Source organism: Lethenteron reissneri, unplaced genomic scaffold (genome assembly GCF_015708825.2).
Source record: "Lethenteron reissneri isolate LAM-NWPU_2019-01 unplaced genomic scaffold, ASM1570882v1 scaffold_1371, whole genome shotgun sequence".
Lineage (NCBI taxonomy): Eukaryota > Metazoa > Chordata > Hyperoartia > Petromyzontiformes > Petromyzontidae > Lethenteron > Lethenteron reissneri.
In genome coordinates this window covers 5,001-17,500 of record NW_026891082.1, presented here as the reverse complement: position 1 = coordinate 17,500, position 12,500 = coordinate 5,001, and the positions used below count along the sequence as shown (strand labels likewise).

The window sequence follows — 12,500 nt, the reverse complement described above, 5'->3', positions numbered from 1 at the left end:
CCATCACCACCACCACCATCACCACCACCACCATCATCTACCACCATCACCACCACCACCATAATCTACCACCATCACCACCACCACCATCACTACCACCACCATCACCACCACCATCCCCACCACCATCACCACCATCACCACCACCATCACCACCATCATCACCCACCATCATCACCACCACCCCTCACCATCACCACCATCACCACCACCATCATCACCACCACCATCATCACCACCACCACCATCACCACCCCTCACCATCACTACCACCATCACCACCATCATCACCACCACCCCTCACCATTACCACCATCACCACCATCATCACCACCACCATCACCACCACCATCACCACCGCCACCACCACCGTCATCACCATCACCACCACCATCACCACCATCATCACCACCACCATCATCACCATCACCCCTCACCTTCACCACCATCACCATCACCACCACCACCATCACCACCACCATCATCACCACCATCACCACCACCCCTCACCATCACCACCACCCCTCACCATCACCACCACCACCACTGTCACCACCATCACCACCACCATCACCACCACCACTGTCACCACCATCACCACCATCACCACCATCATCACCATCATCACCACCATCACCACCATCACCACCATCATCATCACCACCATCATCACCACCACCATCACCACCATCACCACCATCATCATCACCATCATCACCACCATCACCACCATCATTATCATCACCATCATCACCATCACCACCATCATCACCATCACCACCACCACCACCATCACCACCATCATCATCATCACAATCATCACCACCATCACCACCACCATCATCATCATCACCATCATCACCATCACCACCATCATCACCATCACCACAACCATCACCACCATCACCACCATCACCCACCATCATCATCACCATCACCACCATCATCACCATCACCACCATCACTACCATCAACACCATCACCACCATCATCACCATCATCACCACCACCATCATCACCATCACCACCATCACCACCACCCCTCACCTTCACCACCATCACCATCACCACCATCACCACCACCATCACCACCACCATCATCACCACCACCACCACCATCATCACCATCACCACCACCACCACTGTCACCACCACCACCACCATCACCACCACCATCACCACCACCACTGTCACCACCATCACCACCATCACCACCATCATCATCACCATCATCACCACCATCACCACCATCACCACCATCATCATCATCACCATCATCACCATCACCACCATCACCACCACCACCATCACCACCATCATCATCACAATCATCACCACCATCACCACCATCATCATCATCATCACCATCATCACCATCACCACCATCACCACCACCATCATTTCTTTACAATGCACAAAAACATGTCCCTGAAGGTCTAATGCGTTGCTGAAATGTTGCCAATCACTGCTCGAGTGCGTGAAGGTGTGACCTTTATGCGTCATATATTTGTCATAAATTCATCATCTGGCACACCAGTTACTGTCCTGGGGCCTTTTTTACTTTCAAGAAAAACACGGAAAAACGTATTTTTGTTCGGCATTATCATTTTTTTATTTTTTTTATTCACGAGGTTGCGGGTTCAGATTCCAAGTGACGTTCAACTCGGCCGACAATCACCTCAGAGGACATTGACGATGGGCATCACGGGGAAAGATTGACTCCCCTGCCATAAGAATGTACAATTCACACCACTGACTCAGGGCCGACAAAGACAAGCACTGCCCAGTGCTCACTTCGGCGTGGTGGCACACGTGAGCAACAGGTGATACTCATCTCTCCTGGCAACCCTGGTGAATATGCCACGTACCCATCACTTCTCGTCCAAAATCACACGACAAAGTAGTACTCATTTTATAGAACCCAGATGGTTGATGACGATGATGAGTCAACCTCCCACTGGAATGTGAGCCTATGAACCTTCTGTGTTCTCACAATTGATGTCATGGGCCTGTGGGCGGACCGTCCATCATGTGTATATATTTTTAATGCAATGTACGCAATGCAGCTCTGACCTTTATAAATAGTTCAGAAGAAAAAAACATCCCCAGCGAGATAATTAACTGTCAGTGAAAGTCCAAAGGCTTATTGGTGACAATTTCTAGACATTGCCATATTGCCTAACAAGTTGTATGACACTATAAGTAACATGAAGAAATAATAACAGTTAATTGGCAAATCTTCCCACAATACGATCTGCCAGCAACATTTTAGAATTTCACTCTCGATATAAGGAGTGTATTGAATAACAATACGTTTTTATTATCGAAGGGGCTCGTCTGTTACTCAATAGTTACAGTAACTATGCGTATGCCAATAAAAAAAACACATTTGGTAATCAGATGACTTCTTAAATTCAATTCTCATCAGGCCCCATGGTGTAAAGTACAGTCTCCAACTCTTATTATCCAACCTGTCTCCTCTGGCCTCTCTATGTATGTGCTATGAGGAAGGGATATTCCTGAAAACATCACGAGTTATGTTTTCTTTAAGGCCTCACATTGTGGAATTGACAAACGTGTTTCATGTTGTTACATTGTATTGTGGACCACAGCAATCGCAGCATCGCCACATGCAGCACCGTCGTGGCGAGATGTTTACTACCTCGCCTGGTGTACAGGAGCTCGTGGGTTTGGTCCCAACCCTGATGCATGCTGCTGCATGTTTGGAGTTTGCAATGTTCTCCACCGTGTGGTCGCGTGCATTTTTTTTCGGGTCCTCCGGGTTTTCCCTCCACATTGAGAAACATGCCTCTAGAGTGGGAGGGCATGGCAGGTGCGCGTGCAACGAAAATCCAAAGCCGAGTGTCTCCGCGCTCGTGTGTTTTGCACGCCGCATTGGGGCGGCTCATTGCCACATTGGGGTCGTCACAATTGCACAGTCGTGTGGCGTGGATCGGCGTCCCAACGCGAGTGTCTTTCAGTATTTGTATGCGGTAAGTTGTCACTTCATCAGCCCCTTCGTTGAGCTATCATTGGTGATAGCCAGGTGGCTTCTGAAAACAAGCTACAGTGCTTTACCTGGTGAAATGAGAAATAGTTTAGTTTGCATGCGTTTACTTTGGTAAAAGTGCATTCACATTGCTGAGTGCTGACAAAATAATTCGGTGTTATTCTAAAACTAAGGACGTTGTTCCTGATCATTTTTTCCAGCAAGAAAACATTGGACCAGTTTTTAGTCGGGTCTCGTCAGAACATTGCATCCTGTGAGACGAAAGCCACTCGGTAGTTGCAGCATATGCCGGATTGTTCCCAACTAACGAGCATTACTCTGGGGGTAACTATCATATGATCTTTGATGATGCAGTACGTAATTAATTTTATATAAAGTGCAATACTAGTCAATCATAGGGTAGTTTTTATCTGCATTGAAGCCCTGAACAAGTGGTGAAGTTCCACATTTCTTTAGGAGGCGCTAGTCTGTTCATAATAAAATAAATTTCCCACAGAGGTACGTATTTAAATATTACTGATGAATGATGCTTTCACTCTACCCCTTGGCAGCATTTGACCCTGCGACCTTCCAATTGTGATTCGAGTGCGTTTGGTAAAGTGCCAACCAGCAGCAAAAACATGTAAACAGCACATCTACATAAGGTATTGTCTCAAGATGTAATGAATGCACGGTATCGTTCAATCATTACATTCTGGCTGGATGACACTTGTTTCAGTCGTAAAACACTTACATCGTAACGCCAGGAGTTCAAATTCCAACCATGAAACATCCAGCAAATCATCCTTTAAGCGGCGAGACATTAAGAACGAGAGTTGAGACACCAACATGGGCCATCCCAACAATAGTCCATTCCCCTGCCAAATGATTGTGGAATGTATACAACTGGCGGCATGGTCGCTAATGGAGATGAGCACTGAATTCTACTTGAAATAGTTCCTGTTCATCTTCTTGGTTCTTTCGGTAAAGTCACGTAGAAGGGAAGTAATAAAATAATAAAAATAAAACATAATAAAATATTTTATTTTATTATGTTTTATTTTATTATTTTATCACTTCCCTTCTACGTGACTTTACATAATAAAATAAAATATTTTATTTTATTATGTTTATTTTTACTTCCCTTCTACGTGACTTTACCGAAAGAACCAAGAAGATGAATCCCTGCAGTCACGAAAGCTTTAAATCGAAATAGTTCCTGTTGTACTGTGGTCTACCATGTTTTAAGCAACAATTGTGGCTTATTTTTTGTATACATATATTTTTTGGCATCCCAAACCGCGTTGGGGTAGTCTAGAACCCATAAAAACCGGAACCCTTTCTGGGTTCATAAACAAGAGGCCCACAAAGCACACTCATGCCTTTATCTCATGACTCCACCCCGAGTCTAAATATAAACTTTTTACAGCCCAACCTTGTGCTGATCACACCCCCCGCCACCGACTACGAACTCACCCTGCTAGAAATTGTGATGACTTGGCCGTCGTTCAAAGTGAGATGTTGCTGATGGTGCTTCTTATTTTTTTTTACTGTATTCATGGCTTTTGGTAAAAGGTGGACAATTGAATGAGTGACTCGACATGTTTGCTGCTGCGTTTTAAAGAGATGCGTCGCTGAGCAGGTGACAACGAACGCAGGCCACGTCCATGAGCACGTGTAGATTGTTCAGCCAAGCGCCGTGAAGTGAGCAATTATATATTTTGTTTTACGACACTCGCGGGTCCATGGACCAGCAATGCCTGCAAGCCTGTCTCCTGTGCATTCTCGATGCCGATAAGACGTGGCAATAAGACGTGGTGTGACCGGCACCGAGAAATATGCACGTGACTTTTTCTCTCCAGCGCTGATGTTCAGCCACCCCCCACAGGCTAATAATTTAAGGCTGAGTCGCAAGGGTTGTGGCACAGTGGGTTAACCCCAAAAACAACAACACTCGCGCGTGCGCACACGCGCACACACGCACGAACACGCACGCACGCGCACGCGCTCGCATGTGCGCGCACGCACGAACACACACGCACGAACACACACGCACACACACGCACGAACACACACGCACGAACACACACGCACGCGTACACGCACACACGCGCACACACGCACGAACACACACGCACGAACACAGGTCATTGCCACTTCTTTGTTACTCCGCACTTTGGGTGTAACGTGTAGAACGAAACACCCAACGAGAGTATCCCTGTGTCACTCGGTGACCCACATTCACCAAACGCTCATGCATTCCCTTGGCCATGACAGCGCCTTGTAGGTCTGGTCATGCCGAGAATCAACACCACACAATGGCCCCACCAACATTGATAAGTGCTCAAATGAGGTTTGGTATTTTCCCTTCCATTTACAAACATTGAAGTGTTATCTGTGCATGTGCACATCTGTATGTAAGGGGGGCAGTTGCAAGGAGTGGTGGTTTGCAAACTGCGTAACAATCCCGGTGACCTGTGTTTGATTTCCGACCGTGAACGTGACGCACGCGAGCATTCGTGGCACTGGTGTCTGAACCCGTCCTATGCCCCTGCTCTCTTAAATCAATGCCAGCTGCGAAGCGTAAAGGACAGCACCGGGGAGACAGGTGGCCGGGTGTAGTGCCGTCCCCACTGAGCAGTATGCTCCGTCCAGGCGTCAATAGAGTCCCCACTAAATGGGGATTTAGCTATAGCAACAGCCGAACACATTCGTGGTCAGTGAGCTTGGAATGAAGCCAGTCAGTTGATAAGTGATGGCCCATTTCCTTCATCCGCCTTCCTAATGTCTGGAGGGCTAACACAGGGCAACAGTATTCGCAGTGAAACACTCGGATCGGGACTCCAACCGAGTTGCTCTGAGGTTTGAGAGCAATGGGCTGTGGGTATCAAACAACAATCATTCAAAAGATCTCTACATCGCGTTGAGGTGTTTCCTTGCTCAAATTAGTCTGGGCCAGTGCTCATCTCGTTTGGTGGCCCTCAGTGAATCGAGGAAATTCCACATTCATATGACGAGGACCATTCAGTCCATAAGACAGCCACGGATAACCGATGAACACTGACTATGATCTGAACTTACGGCATTAAAATTGTGAGTTGAGGACTTGCTTAACCACCCACATCCAGCTGGCAAGATATGTATGTACATATGTGTAAGTATCCATGATGGAGGTGTTTTGGGTTAGATCGCGCAAATATATAAATGTTGTGTCGTTAAACCCGCCACCACCCGACACAGCCAACTCGTAAGGGTTGTCACGTCAACAGAACGTTCCAATTCGTCACTAGTACAGCACTAGTGTACAGTGTAGTGTATAGTGTAGTGTATAGTGTAGTATACTAGTACAGCACTAGTGTATAGTGTAGTGTATAGTGTAGTATACTAGTACAGCACTAGTGTATAGTGTAGTGTATAGTGTAGTATACTAGTACAGCACTAGTGTATAGTGTAGTGTATAGTGTAGTGTATAGTGTAGTATACTAGTACAGCACTAGTGTATAGTGTAGTGTATAGTGTAGTATACTAGTACAGCACTAGTGTATAGTGTAGTGTATAGTGTAGTGTATAGTGTAGTGTATAGTGTAGTATACTAGTACAGCACTAGTGTATAGTGTAGTGTATAGTGTAGTATACTAGTACAGCACTAGTGTATAGTGTAGTGTATAGTGTAGTATACTAGTACAGCACTAGTGTATAGTGTAGTGTATAGTGTAGTATACTAGTACAGCACTAGTGTATAGTGTAGTGTATAGTGTAGTATACTAGTACAGCACTAACCGCTGTGTTGGAGAGCCAAGCCACAACATTTACAATCTGAGTACGACGTTTTGCCAGTAATTACAACTAGCTTCATCAGGCGACAGCCAGATTTGTGGAGAAGTCTTACTGTTTCGTTCCTTATATAGAGGTGGAGATGTGGTGACCACGCTTCTGCACTCTTGCACAATGTGGGTGAGATTACGGAGGCAACGTACATGATGCATGCGCATTATGCGAGCCCTTTGAATTTGTCCTTCCCGTCTATTGTGTGTATTAAAATAGCCGTACCAACAGTAATCCCTATTGAAGTATGCTGCCCTTTGTAGGCATGCATTTAAATAATGTATTATTTGATTATTTTCTTCCACGCAGCACTACGGCGGTAGCTATCCGAACGGTTACACTTATTTTTATTTCTTTAAATTTCGATATATTCTCTAATTAGTCTTGGCCAGTAGCAGCTAGTTTTGCACAGAACTTCAACATTATCAAAATCAATTGAGTGTCTTTGTTGGCACGCGTGTTCTGCTACTGCTGACATTTGTATTGGGGAGAATAGAATATTTATCTGATGTTATTTTAGTCTCGTGCTGATCATTCGTCCTGTTTGCCCAACGTAACATTTGCCACACGTGCAGTTGATCGTGTACACATTTTCTGTTGAAAGCTTCAGGAATACATATTTTGTACCAGATATTAATTTCTGTATTTTATGTACCGTGCCAAATCTGACTTGGATGTTTTGTTTTTCCAAACATCTGGCTAGTTTATCAACTACTCCCGCAATGTGCGGTATTTTGATCGTTTTAATGACTTGGGCAGTTTCAATGCTCGTGTTATTTTATTTGGTTTTGGCTTTCAATGCCCTGTTGATTTGTCATCATTGTAACCGTTCATTTGTAACGCTTTTTTACATGTTAAATTTCACTTCTCAGACTGTCACCATCTGACACTTTCTTAGCTCGACGGATGAGCATCTTGATAAGAGCAGATTTCTGTGCGGGGTGATGGTGTGACTGCATTCAGATATGCGTCTGTATGCGTTTTCTTTCAGTAAACACTGTGTGTTGTTTTACCATTTCGACCCCGTCCGAGCAGAATATCCAGAAATGGTTGAGTTCTGTCAGCTTCCACTTCCATGGTGAACTGGATTGATGGGTTTTACGAGTTGAGATGATTTAGAAATGCGTTCAGTGTATCTTTGCCGTGTGGCCAGACCACCAATGTTTCATCCACATATCTAAACCGAGCAGATGGTTTGAGTATGCTTGAAGCTATTGCTGTTGTTTCTAAATCTTCCATGTACAAATTCGCTATTACAGGAGACAAAGGAGAGCCCATTGCTGCTCCTTCTTTTTGTTTATAGAAGTCACCTTGCCACAAGAAATAGGTGTTCTTTAGACAGTGTTCAGCTAGTCTTCGGATATCTTTGGCTAAACGTTTGTTCGTTACCAGTGTCGAGTAATTTAATTAACCTGTTGACCGGAACCCTGGTGAACAGAGAAGTCACATCAACACTTACGAGAACACCATGAGGGTTAAGCTCAATATCTTTGATTATATTTACGAGATGTTCAGAGTTTTTGATGAACGAAGAGGTCCTATCGACGTAGGTCTGTATTTGTTTCGTTATGTATTGTACGAATTTGTACGTGGCAGAGCCTATTGTACTAACTATGGGTCTTAATGAGACATCAGGTTTGTGAATTTTTGGTAGCCCATCAAGTCTTGGTGGTTTCGATGGCCTTGGTCTGATCAGGTATTGCTCTACTCGGGATGACATTGGTCGCGACAGCCGACGTGCTAAACACGTGTTAGTATGTCGAACTACGGGGAGCGGAAGTGTCGCGGTTAGCACGCTGCGCTATGGCCAACATCAGCGACGATTATCTGAAACCAGTCCTGGGCCCCCGCTAGGTCGACTCAGCCTAAAATGAGTACCTGGTGTGGTGTGTAAACATCGCTACTCGGGAGACAAGGGCGGATGGGCGTGGCCACTCACCCGCTCGTGTGCCGTTCTCGCCTTCATAGGTGCTCGCTAACAGCACTTGGCCCAAAAGTCTGTTAGAGCTATACGGGGGATCTTTATTTTTCGTTTGGTATGTTGAACTTCTTTTGCGCTGTACGTAGCCAACCGCGCTAATCAGATGTGCGGGGGAAGGACAACAAACTAAACACAAAACAATGAGTTCTAAACCTGCAGAGTAGAGTCACCGATGCTCATATCTGTAAAGGGTGCTACTGAAGAGGCTGTGCCATGCAAGTAAAACATTGCGTCTCATTGTCAGAACTGAGATCGCACATTTTGAAACATGCTCACAATCTGGAACGAGCCGGGTGTGGGTGGCGGCATATATGCACTCCAACAACTTAGGAGACAGTGCATTTGATGGATACATTTAGGGATGATATCCATCATGTTGACGAATCACTTGCACACACAGAGAGAGAGAGCGAGCAGTGTGATAGTAGTGCCTGCAGTAAGCAGGCACAGCGCGATTGTTGCTTGAATCTAACATCATAAAGGTGCGTGAATGATGTAGCCTTATATGAACGGGTTTTGACTGGGTACTACATTTTCCTACCACGTGCGAAGCTCTCGTTAAAAAGGAATTGGCCAAACAAGTCAATACAGGGTCATCCGGAAAGAAAGTGCCGAATCTCATAAAAACACAAGGTGGAATAAATGATGAATAATCGGTGTGTGTCGTAAAGCATCCTCCACCCGGTACAGCCGATTAATAATACAAAATGCCACGTGAAGCAAACTTTGCCAAACGCACTGCTTGCTTCAGCATCAACACCGCCGGGCGTTGGAGGAGGAATCGCAGAAGGTTGGGCCATGGGTACGAAGTTGTTCTCGCAGGTCACATCCAGAATCCTCAGCTTGACAGGAGCTCACATCTCCTGGTGACGTTCTACTCTCATGCTGCAAGCCTCTTTTACAGATATCTTGCCAGCTCCATGTGTACAGCGAGACAAGCAATCAGCTCACAATCATCGTGACACAATGACCTACAGCGGGAAAAAACCCCGATTATGAATCATGCTATTGGTCGTCAAAGCCTACTCATAAAATCAAGAGAATAAGTAATAATACGTTTCTAAATATATAATATCGGACAATGGCAATGACATGTTCGGTAACAATCCACGAAGTCAACAACTGTGTATATCTTCTTGGTTCTTTCGGTAAAGTCACGTAGAAGGGAAGTAATAAAATAATAAAAGTAAAACATAATAAAATTATTCTCACGACGTTTCGGCCACAACGCAAGCAGCCGTCCTCAGGTGAAAACCAGGTCCGTCGAGGCGACAGAGTCTGAATGAAACAGCACACGAGCTTGGAGCATATATATAAGCTGGGCGCCTTGACAAAGACATTTGCATATCAAGAGGAATTTAGCATATTTATGGGAAATGCAGGAATGTGATTAGTACTGCATATGCCCGTGCATTATGCAGGATTAGCAGCATCAAAGGGAGCTGCAGTTTCTGCTGCTGCTGCTGCAGTTTCTACTGCTGCTGCTTTATTTTTATTATTGTATTACTTCCCTTCTACGTGACTTTACCGAAAGAACCAAGAAGATGAATCCCTGCAGTCACGAAAGCTTTAAATCAAAACTGTGTATATATGAAAGCAGGTTTCATTTGGCCATTTTTACTGTCTGTGGGATGCTGAAAGAATGTAGCAAGAGGGTGTGCGTGTTTATGCGTCTGCGTGTGTGTGTGTCTGTATTGATGTGTGTGTGTATATGAACGTGTGTGTGTGTCTGTATTTATATGTGTGTGTGTATATGAACGTGTGTGTGTGTCTGTATTGATATGTGTGTGTGTATATGAACGTGTGTGTGTGTGTGCATGGGGAGTGGCGGTGCACCGGTTAGCACGCTGCGCTATGAGCCCCGGCGACCAGAGTTCGATTTCCGCTCACGGCCGACGTCAGTGACGATTATCTGAACTGGCTCTGGGCCTCCCAAGGGTCGACTCGGCCTCAAATGAGTACCTGGTGCGATGTGCAAACATCGACACTAGAGAGACAAAGGCGACCGGGCGTGGTGCTGGCCACTCACCGCCTCGTGTGCCGTGCCGGCCTTCATAGGTGCTCGCCAAAAGCACTTGCCCCAACAATTTATACGTGGATCTGTGTTTTTTTTGCATGCATGTCTACATGTGTTTGCAAGTTTCCACGTGTGCAAGTGTGCAAGTGTGCGTGCGTACGAGTAGAACGCTGCGCTACGAACCCCGAGTTCGATTACCGCTCACGGCCAACACCAGTGACGATGATCTGAGCCGGCTCTGGCCTCCCCTAGGTCGACTCAGCCTCAAATGAGTACCTGGTGCGGTGTGTAAACATCGCCACCGGTATGGTGGTGGCCATCCATCATATGCGCTCGCTACCAGCACTCTCACCAACACTCTATTAAGGCTCTGCTCGGAACCTTTGTCTTTGTCTTGTTAAATGTGTAGGACTCGTACTCGGCTGTCTTTCTATCCCCATACCAATTAATCCCCATTAATTATCAATTAGTCTCTTAGCCAATCGCTGGCCTGTGTCCCCCCCCCCGCTACCCCTAACACCTGTCTCACACTCAACGACCCCCTCGCCTAATCCCACAACAGCCGTGTCCTCACGTACCCCCCCGCTGCACTCTGCTCGCCTCGCACCGCAGCAGCGGAAGAGAATGCGTGGCGCGCCATAACTCAAGTCCTACACATTACACGGGGGGCAGTGGCGTGGCGCTTAGTGCACTGCGCTACAAAGAACCCTGGTGGGCCCACTTCCGATGTCCCCACTCACGGTCAACAGCGGTGGCAAATATCTGAACCGGTCCTAGCTGTGCCTCCCTTAGGTCGACTCAGCCTCACATTAGTAACTGTCGCGGTTGCGCGAACATCATTCCCCCGGGGTGACAAAGGCGGCCGCCGCAGCACCCCCATCGTGTGCCGTGCAGCGTCACTTCTTCTTGAATCCTTTATATTCAGTTCACTTGCTTGCTTGCTTACGACCGTGCAAATCTTTCGGTCGTTTTTAACCCACTTTCCGTGATCCAATCGAGCTGACATTTCGCACACAGACTCGTTGTGCGTGACAATTTATTTTCGTGAAAAAAAATCCTAAATTTTACACTTATTGGGAAAAAAAATTTCATATTTAATTTAAAATACCAATGTTATAAAATGAAACTCTTACTCAAGAAAAACAGAACTGAATAATAAAATAAAACCGATGCCACGCATATAAAGGATTTATAGTGAAAAACTTTGTTTACGGGTTAATTTTTTCTTCTCCTGCAGGGCAAGGCGCGTCTCGTTCATTCGGCGGTGACAAAACCCGCACTCGGCTGTGTGCGTGAGAGAGAGAGGGGGGGTCTGCATGGGGTTCACTGTTAAACAGGCAACTGGGCTGGGTTGAGGCGTTGTGGGCTGTTGAGGTGATGTGTGAGGGAGGGAGAAAGAGGAGGAGGAGGTTGGTGATGGGGGTTGTGGTGGTGGTGGTGATGGGGGTTGTGGTGGTGATGGTGATGGGGGTTGTGGTGGTGATGGGGGTTGTGGTGGTGGTGGGGGTTGTGGTGGTGGTGGTGGGAGGGAGGGAGGCAGTTTGGGGGAGGGGGGGTAAGTGGGAGGAGAGTCTCTATAAGGAGCAGCTCTTGCAGACTTGCCTCGCACTTGTGTCGCGCTCAACGTCGCCGTGCCTCTGACGGAGAGGCCACTACGAGCATTGCCGATCGCGTTATCATTAAGACTG

General features: G+C 46.4%; 1 pseudogene; it reads left to right on the top strand.

Annotated features, from left to right (window-relative positions):
* Window positions 1-9,593: 9,593 nt before the first annotated feature.
* The window catches only part of LOC133362102 (insulin-like growth factor-binding protein 3), a 7,753-nt pseudogene continuing 4,846 nt past the window's right edge, over window positions 9,594-12,500 (top strand).